The sequence below is a fragment of the Podarcis gaigeae genome (genome assembly GCF_964106915.1).
Source record: "Podarcis gaigeae genome assembly, chromosome: 1".
Taxonomy (NCBI): domain Eukaryota; kingdom Metazoa; phylum Chordata; class Lepidosauria; order Squamata; family Lacertidae; genus Podarcis; species Podarcis gaigeae.
In genome coordinates, this window is record NC_139678.1 from 63,995,601 (window position 1) to 64,006,424 (window position 10,824).

Genomic DNA, 10,824 nt, shown 5'->3' on the forward strand with positions numbered 1-10,824 from the left:
AGGGGAAATTGCTGATGGAAATTCACTTATTTGTCCCATGTCTGGAACAATATGTAATTGATGGCTCCCTCTTCCCCTCCCCCAATTTGCTTTGCATTTGCTTTGCACTAAAGCTGAGGAGCTGTGTTATACCAATGGACCATCTAAACTAGCACTGATAGCAGCTTTCCAATGCTTTAGATGAATTCTTACATAATACACATAGGCAGCAGGTTTCTATTCCTTTATACCCATCTCTGCATTTTCACCTCCTCTGCACCAACTACATCCCTGCTGTGGTCACATCTTACATTCTGCCACTTCCTACAAGGTGCCGCGATGTGGGAGGCTCTGCTGTATTGATTAATTACTCTCTGAATGGTACCTGGCAATATTGCACCTGATGGATGGTGTTGCGTTGTGTAATATCAAAGGACGTAAGCCTGTGAGACTCAGGGTCAGAGCATCATTCAAGGTGTGCGAGTCTTCTCCCTGAGCAGAATATCAATTAGGTGTCGTCTCAAGGCTGGATCATCATCTGTCTCAAGTAATTTAGTCCTGATAAAATCCGATTTACACATTGCATTAGTGAGGTTGCAAGAAGGTCAACAGTTAGGGGCGTGTATTCACTTATTTATTTTCTATCGCAGTTTATCACTGGGATGGAAGCAGTCCTTCCCAGTCACAAAACAACCATCATGCAAACCATGTCATTTCTAGGGATAATAATCAGTATGCTACTTCAATGGCTGTTCCTAGCTCTCAAATTATTCCCTTTCCTTTATTGAGGGAATTAAGCAATCACCTTTGCACTCCAATAGAGACATAGCTGCTAATGGCTGCTGATGAACCAGTACTTAAGCTAGAGATATGCCCATGTGTCACTTGCCTGTCCATCATCCTCTCAAAGCTACTACTGAATCAAACAAATGATTTCTAATCGCACGGGCATCAAGATATTCAAGATATTTTCCTACATAGCTTAGCTTAGCGTACATAGAATCATAGAATTGTAGAGTTGAAAGACCCTGAGGATCATCTAGTCCAATCTCCTACAATGCAGGAATATGCTGCTGTCCCATACGAGGATTGAACCTGCAACCTTGTCATTATCAGCACCACGCTCTAACCGACTGAGCTATGCATACCATGAATATGGATATGAATTCATCTAGATAACCTAGATTCAAGCTAATGGGTTCAGATTATGGACTGTAGCTGTAGCTGGAGTCCAATGACCACAGCAAAGCAACTTTTAAAAAGCTACAACACTCATTGCATGCTGAAACCACCAAGATAAGTGATGGCTTAACAGAAAGACAATCATCAGTCTGCTTCCAAGTTCTATTCAAATGTGTCCCTCCATTGATAGGAGTTTGATCCAGTGGCACCTTCTGTGAGCAGAAAGTGGATAAGGACACCTTTTTGCAAATTTCCCCTTTCTCCTGTTGTGCCTTGCACCACCTCCCATGCTGTTGGTTCAAATTGTTCCCCAATTCTCTGGAGCAGATTTGTAGGGTACAGTGGGCTTCAAAGGGAAGAACTGAAAGAAACACCTCCCCCCACCCTTTCTACAAACAAGTGTCCATTGGAACAAAGAGTTTTCCATCAGCAGGTGGACAGAACTGGATACCAGCTCCATATTTTTTTTTACAAATATTAAACAACACTGCTTGCTTAACTGCTTAGTGACTTTGGACCCAATGATATGTTTGATTCTTTCAGTTAACTAGCTCTTTGTGAATCTTACTGTATGGTGATCACAAAGGTTGTCAGATAGTAAAATGACACATTATCCATACCCAGCTGAAGAGTGCAAAGTATTTGTGAATTCAAGAATGCACCCTTTGTTTTTGCACCATCTGGCTGATTAAGTTTGCATCAGTCCTCAAAGCATCTAAATGAAATCGAAACTGACAACACAATTTCATTAAAGTCTGAGTTACTCATGTGAACGATTCAAAGTCCAAAGTGCTCAAAGGGTGCTCATGTAAATGTGGGCGCTCGTCAAAGGAAACAAATCCTCATGTTTTACCTACAAATTAGAAAACTGCTTTTGCTTTCAGCTCAGTTTACAACCCATTTAAAAATGGCAAATCGCTTAATTGGTAAAGTAAAGATCACACCTGGAGCCCAAAGGCAGAAAACTGCACTGAGCTCATTGTATTTTTTGACTTTGTACCAGTTGGTTCAACTTCTGCAGTCAATCCACGTGACTGGTCCAATACTTCATACTTCCCACCACCTTTTGTGCCTTATATATAAAGTGTGTCTGCGAAGGGTTGCTACAGTTTTACAGTGAAATATGCCAGGACTTAACTCCAAGGAGGGAGGGAGGGAGGGAGGGAGGGAGGGAGGGAGGGAGGGAGGGAGAGAGAGAGAGAGAGAGAGAGAGAGAGAGAGAGAGAGAGAAGAGAAGAGAAGAGAAGAGAAGAGAAGAGAAGAGAAGAGAAGAGAAGAGAGGAGAGACTGGCCCACGTTCACCCAGTGACCTTATTTCTGAGTACTGATTTGAACCTGAATCTCTGTTATTTGTTCTTCTTACAAACTGCTATGACACACCAGCTTTCATTTAACTTGATTATGAACTGGAGTTTATAAATTTCAGGCCTCCCTTTCCCTTCCAAATCATCATTTAACAAAAAGATTTTAAGTGTTAAACAGGCTCAACTAAACAACTAGTTAAAGAAAAACTGCAGCGGGAGATGCTGAATATGACAATAGAATTCTGTTTCCAGGTGAGCACATCAGTATCTTCTGAAGGATATGCCCCTCCAAGGAAAATGACTATAGAGCTATAGGTAGCCAACATGGTGTTCTTCAGATGTTGTTGGATTACAGCTCCCACCTTCCCCAACCACTGGCGCTGCTGGCTGGGGCTGATGGACCTGGAGTCCATACACTGGTGGAGGAAGAGGCATGTGGGGAGAGCGCACTGCCCCCGGCAGCACGATCCCAGCGGGATGCCATCGTGGCTTCCACCCACCCACACTGGGTGCCACACCCCTACAGGAGGCACACCATGCCCCCGGGATGCACACAATCCGCCCCTGCCTGCTCTCTGCTCGCTGGTGCCGGAGCATGAAACTCCACCACTGAGTCCATAGCAACTTGATGAAATCTGCTATAGCACTAGTAAAGTCAATTCAATGCCATCAAGAAATATTTGCATGTCTATTTCAAATGAAGCCACATTCCAGCAATTGCAGCTACACTGCTGCACCAACACAGCATCCAATATGCTTTGCTGGAAAGCACCGGCTTCATTACCTATGCTGAGAACAACTTTATTTCCTTAGCAAGCTTGGTTTTTTTAAAGCCTTTTTCTCTCCCAGATCCTTTAGCTTTTGTTTCATTATAATGCAACGCATGTCCCTTATAAAATGATCTCTGAAGTGTACAGCTTAAGTGTGTTTCGTGTATAATCATATGTGCCCCATTAAGCTCAGCAAAATATGTCCTGTAAGTATATGCTATTAAGAGACTGACTTGCTCATTCTGTTTCTCTGTTGAAAAATGAAGTGTTCTTCAATAAGCCATGAGTGATTCTGCTAATGCTGCAGTCATTAATTCCTCAACTATCTACTTCTGCCCCTGGATCTGAAGTCAAACTTTGATAATGACGCCCAGGTGTCTTGGGCCTTATGGATGCGGGGGACTTGAAATCAAATAAATGAATCAATGTCAGCATACTGATGCAAGACCATGGTTGACTAAACAGAAGAAATTAATTATGGTTGAGGATAAATATTGTTGGAAGGTAAATAGGGGGAGAAAGAGTGACTGACAGCAATTCTCAAGGATTACAGCAGTTCTCAAGGAATCCAGACAGCAATATCTCCCAGGCCTACCAGGAGATGCAAGAGATTAAACATGAGAACTTCTGCAGCCAAAACCAATACTTTACCACTGAGCTTTAGCCTTTCCCCAAATAATAGGTAGAACTGCAAAGAGGGTGATAGCAGCTATAACTAGAACGTCAAAATCGTTTGGTGCGTATTCTGTAGAAAGATCATATCAATGGTAAGTATCATAAAACAGCAATGCTGGTGATCAAGGAGAAATACAAAATGAAATAATGAACAAAAAGAATGAAAAAGCGCTATGATCCTTCCGGGGAAAAATGGCCAAAAGGTTTTGTTAGTGTCCTATTGGGATGGTAAAATTCTAGTACTTTGGAATAATTAGATATCAGTTTTAATACTATGACACAGCTGTTACAATGTATTTCGTTGTCACCATTGTCCTCATGAGTGACAGCATTTGTTGTTTTTGGTGCAACAAACTGACATGGCAACCTTTCTAGAAATCATTTAATGTTCCTGAGAAAGGGTTGAACCAGCCCTTAATGTGTATATACAGATATATTTCTTTACCAAGGTTGGATTCACATGTACATGATTTGATTTCTCTATATGTGATCACTGTATGCTTTGGTCTACTTTGCACATGCAGCAGCAGAATGAGGTGGAGTGGACTGCAACACTTCTGACTACAGGTGAGAGATGTCATATTTTAAGTATCCCTAATGTTGCAAGTCCCCTTCATGGATCACTGCTTTGCCGTGGTGAAGGGGCTTGAATAACTGAGAGAAGCTATGAGCTATGCCGTGCAGGGCCACCTAAGACGGACAGGTCACAGTCAAGAGTTTAGACTAAATGTGATCCACCTGGAGAAGGAACTGGCAAACCACTCCAGTATTTTGCCACGAAAACTCAATGGACATAACAACAACAACAATCTTTATTATGGTCCAGAGACCCAACAAAACATTACAAATCAATACACAGTTCATACAGCCTACCTCCAGGTTAATCAAGCATTTTGTTTAGAATATTGGGCTCATTTGTTCTTTCAACCACCGGTAAAAACTTTGCCACTGCCAGCGTTCTAGCTTTTGTCCGGTCTTCCAGTAGGAACCTGACATAGTGAGCCTCTGATTTTCCCGGGAAAGGCACCAGCAAGGGTAGTATCAGTTCAGCCCTGGCCTGCTCATACTTCGCACAATGCAACAAAATATGATTTATGGATCAATGGACATAAAAAGGAGAAGCATTGAGAAGAAAGTGAGAGTTTACAAGGCATGCTCTGGTTCATGGGGTCACTCAGAGTCAAGCACAACTAAGACGACTAAACAGCAACAAATTCTGCAAGTAATTTTAATTAGATTCTGCAAGTAAAAGACTAGCAAATGAGAGAGGAAGGTTCTAGACCAGCCTGCTTCTTGCTATGTTAGTTTTTGAATTGCATAGGAGTGAATGGAATCAAGGAGTGGAGGAGAAAGACTGGATAGGGACTAAATCTGCTCTTATTTTGTTGGTGATGCTAATGACCAGTCGAGGATGAATATGTCGGTTTCAGTTTCACTCCATTTCTCATTTTTCTAACTTAAGCTAAACTCACCACATGTTCATATCAGTTTGAAGTTTTTAAAGAAAAAGACCAGCAGCATTTTGGTGTGCATTTATTTTAAATTTAGTTTTTTAAAAAAACAAACCTTTTTTATATATGCAATTGCTTTATGTATGTCTTGTATTGTGAAATCACTTTGAGATGTTTCATAGGAAGTGATTCACACATAGAAATAATAATAAGAAAATTTACATATGCAGTTATGCCTAATATTCACATTTTTGAAAGCAATTTTGCCTGAATATAATGTCTTTTGCATGCTATTATCATGAATATATGCATTTTAGGCACACACGTTTAGAGGACTGCATTGCAGAATTTGGAGAAGTGCAAACTTTGAAGGATAGTGAATATGTATGTATGAACTGAAACTCTGGAAAAATATAATAAATAAATAACAATTATTTTTTTGAGAAGGATTTATGTTTTGATTTATGCATAGTTTTGGAAAGTGCAAATTAGGTAGGTTTGCATTAAAATATGAAGCAAAAGTAATTTCTTCCCCATTCCTAGTAGTGATCTAAGCCATTAAGAAATCTGCTTTTGCTTGTAGCTGCCTAGCCCCATTCTAACGGAATGTTGGAGAATTTATAGAATATTGGACATTGGTTTTTTACAGAGACTTATGGGGTTTATTCAGGGTTAGAAAAGCAGTGAGTACCTTTTGGTTCTTTTGCATTACTTTTGTACTTCTCAAATGCAGGGGGGATCCTTATTCTTCAGACTTGATGAATCACTCCAGGAAGTATGATGCTTAAGTTGCTTTAAGAAGCCCTGCAAATAATTTCACGTAACGATGTGACATAATTTGCTTAACTGAAGCAATCCAAAGTGATTCATTCTAAAACGATGCATTATTCAGACTTTTTTATATTAAAAAAAATAAAGGAAATGAAAAGCTTGTCATAGACATGTGACTTGAGAAACAATGTTTGAGAATAGATAATTGGGCAGGGGGTGTTCCTGTAATGGGGGAAATGCATGCAATTAAGTGGCCATATTTCAATTATTTGTTGACATTATCTGGGGGAAATGAATTTGAAAATATATCTGTACCTTGTCCCGTCCGTACTAAGGATAAAACGCTTCAATTACTCTTGCTGACCTTGATCAGTAGAGTAAAGGGAACAATGTTGCCACTGGTGATGATAGTAACACCATGGTTGGCAGTCATTCTTACAGGAAGCATTAGGGAGGAACACTTGGATGAGCCACAGCTGAATTGCAAATAGAGGCGCAGCCTGGCCCATCTAACCACCCAGATGTCTTGCCATTTTTAATCCGAGCCAGAGGAAAGTTTGACAACTTGTAAAGCTGTCCTTTGAGTCTTCAGGCCAGGTGTTTGGTCTTTGAAGAGACTGTAATCCTCCAAAATGTGCAGAGCATAGAGGTGGCGTGGTGATAAGGCTCAAAAGGCTTCTACTTACTTCCAGACCTTGTCAAGCAAGTTGCTCATTAGGAGCTCTCCATGGTGCTATGACAACCTACCAACCTTGCCCTCTTGCCCTGTCGGCTTTTTCCCAGGATCAGAACAGGATAATTGCATAGCCATGGCTGACAGGCTACAAGGTGCTATGATGTCACCAAGTTTGCTCCGTGATTTCTGGTTGTCTAGGATCGTGCAGCGAGGAAGCTTTTTTGCAAAAACGAAATGTTGCAGAGGCTGAAGAAAGGCATCAAAATGTGCAAAAAAAGATTTCATTCTCCAAAACAGAAAATCTTACAGTAAAAAATGGGAGAACCGTACAGGTGATTGAAAGGAACCAGAGGAAGAAAACAGTGAACAAATTGTTATTGTGCCAAATTTCCCACTGGCTTTAGATACATAATGAGCCAGTTCCCACAGCCACTTTCTTCCTTCCATGAGGTAATAATGTCACTCTCACCTATTATCAGGCAGTCATTTTATACATGAAGAAGGCAGTGAACGCCATTTCAAGTTTCAATGTGTGTGCCTGTATCAAGAGGGTCAAAGGCCTGCTCCAATGTGGTTCTCCCAACCAGTAATATCAAGTTCAGGCCAAGAACCCATTCTGGATCCATGAGCCAATGGCACTATATAGTCCAACTCAGCATCCTGGTCACTGCTGAACTCCAAGATTATGACAGTAATGATGTTACTCAGGCCAAGGCAAGCCTTCCCACTATTCTCATTCTGAGTAGTTAGAAAAAGTGCATCTCCATTGCTGAAGCAGTCAGACCAAGAGTAACCAGAATGGGAGGGGGGATCAGTGTCCCAGTTGTATGTCCCCCCCCCAAAAAAAATCACCATTTGGCAGGGGCTCAAATATTCAGAAAAAATGCACCCATTGGGTGCATTTCAGCTTAGCACTAATCATAAATATTCCAGAAATCCTTGAAGCATTTCACAACATAGGCAATTACATCTCCATTTTCCTATCGTTTTCTTTGGCTGTTTTGTTTTTGAGCAAAGCATTCTCGGAGTACATTGTACAGCCCCCAAGCAAACCAGCACTGGATTTAGAAAGTGTCATTGCTTTGCCTAAGGTCTGATCATTTAGGAGCAGTTAAATAATTAAAAGGTAGCAGCAGCAGTTTGTTATGGCTTTTGTCAATGCCTGGGAATTTGTTTCCATGTCACAAACATTAATCAGAAGCAACCTACCTTCCAATTGTCCCTTGAAGCCTAAATATTACTTCTAAAGTTCAAACACTGCCTAGAGGAAAAGGAAAAGGCAGCACACAATTAATGCAAAGTTTTTGCTCCAGAGTTCAATATTTTTGGGTCTCATTTTCATAACACCTTTTGCTCTGTTTTTCCGCTGGAACGAAAGTGACTTCTCAAGTTACGTTGAATGTTGACAGATATTTTCAACAGTCTCCTCATACAGATAAGCAAATTGGGTGCAACTAACTTCTACTCAGAGTAAACCCATTGAAATTGGACCTGGGTGAGCCATGTCATTTCAGTGGGTTTACTCCAGTGGTACCTGGTGCCCATTGAGGCTGATGGGATGGGAGGCATGGAGCTCAACAGTGGGGGGAGCCACAGCCAATGACAAGCAGAGCCAGTTTATCCTAGTTTTGCCATCATCCTCATCCACAATGTGTTCCACAAGAGAAACACTGAAACTAAGGGGGAGGAAGAAGCTGACAGGCTGTGCCACTTCCTGGACCAGTTACAACTGGGAAAGCTGAGGGCAGACTGAGGTTGGTGGAGCAGTAGCCCTTTTGTCCTAATGGACCTACCACCACTGGTCTACTCAGAGTATACAGCCATATAATTTTTAGTCCTTTTTCAATATGAATTTAGGGCTAAATAATTTCTTTTCTTTTTTAATAATTTTTTATTGATTTTCTTTTCTATCATTACAAACATTGCATATCAATAACATACATATTACACATCATCACCCCCTCCCTCCCTTTGGACTTCCCTCAGCTTCCATTTCTGATTTGTTGTCCTCCTTATTATATAATGCTAATTTTTACAGTCCACTATATCATTCCTTCATCACATTAATTGTTCTCTGTCAATAAAGGTGTGAATGTTTATTTAAATCCTACCATTTGTTTCTGCAAATATAATAAAAAAAGGTTCCCACTCTTTTTTCGAAGTCACTGTTGTCCTTTTCTCGCAGTCTATCCGCCAGTTTTGCCAATTCTGTGTAATTCATCAGTTTTTCTTCCCATTGTTCTTTTGTTGGAATTTCTCCAGTCTTCCAGTTTTGTGCTATCAAAATTCTCGCCGCTGTAGCAGCATACGTAAATAGTGTCCTCTTCTCTTTCAGCAGATCTTGACCTAAGATACCCAACAGGAAGGCCTCTGGGTGCTTAACAAATGTTATTTTGAACATTTTTCCCAGTTCATTGTATATCATTTCCCAGTATATTTTTACAATCCCACCACATATGATGAAAAGTACCTTCAGCCTTACACCTCCAACACTCCTTCTGTTCCTTTTTATACATTTTTGCTAATTTAACCGGTGATACATACAATCTATACATCATCTTCATATAATTCTCTTTCAACAATATACAGTCCGTAAATTTCAAATTTAGGGCTAAATAATTTCACATGGGTGTGGGGAATAGCATGACAGTGGCAAGCACCTTCCATGAATTATGAGCATCAGTTAGACCAGTGTTTCCCAACCTTGTGCCTCCAGCTGTTTTTGAACTCCAACTCCCATCATCCCTGACTAGCAAGACCAGTGGCAAGGGATGATGGGAGTTGTAGTCCAAAAACAGCTGGAGGCCCAAGGTTGGGAAACACTGAGTTAGACCATGCATAGGCAGCCCTGGGTTTACATTCACATCTCAAAGGTTTGTGTGGTATACATGCATGTGTACATGCATAGGTTCCCACCTAGATGTTTGCAAAATACTCCTTTCCTTACCAGTCTGGGCTAGGTGACATAGCCCATGCAAGTGGAATAAGGGCAGAAACTAGCAAGTGATAGGGGGAATTTGGCAGGTTGAGCCACATCAGAAGCCAAATTTGGCTGGGGCCAGTGCAGCCAATCTACTATTAGAGCACCCCAGATTGGAGGACATCCATCACCCACTTAAAAACTTATATGATAACAATGGAAACATAAACTTGGAAATGTGTGCCTCAACACTACAACATGAGTGGGATCCTCTACGCATGTAACATCTCTGCTCAGATATCTATACTCGTTAACCATTTGCTACCGAGTCAAATTCAAAGTGTCACTACAGTGGTACCTCGGGTTAAGAACTTAATTTGTTCTGGAGGTCCATTCTTAACCTGAAACTGTTCTTAACCTGAAGCACCACTTTAGCTAATGGGGCCTCCTGCTGCCACTGCGCCGCCGCTGCACGATTTCTGTTCTCATCCTGAAGCAAAGTTCTTAACCCGAGTTACTATTTCTGGGTTAGCAGAGTCTGTAACCTGAAGCGTATGTAACCTGCAGCGTATGTAACCCGAGGTACCACTGTATTACTTTAGGAAGCTGTTAACAGTTTACTTGCAGGATCACCTCACCCTCAATATGCCCACCTGACTGCTTTTCTCTGCATTGTCACAGGTGCTGCATATTATTCATTCTGCACTTGTATGAAATTGACCTTTCGGTGTGGCAGCAGCAATACTTTGGAACTCCCTGCCAATTGACATCAGGCTGGCGCCATGACTGTCTTTTCAGTGCCTGCTTAAAGCATTTCTTGTTTAGGCAATCCTATCCAGAAATGTGATGTCACCTTGCCAACAAAGGTCCGTATAGTTAAAGCTATGGTTTTCCCAGTAGTGATGTATGGAAGTGAGAGCTGGACCATAAAGAAGGCTGATCGCCGAAGAATTGATGCTTTTGAATTATGGTGCTGGAGGAGACTCTTGAGAGTCCCATGGACTGCAAGAAGATCAAACCTATCCATTCTTAAGGAAATCAGCCCTGAGTGCTCACTGGAAGGACAGATCCTGAAGCTGAGGCTCCAATACTTTGC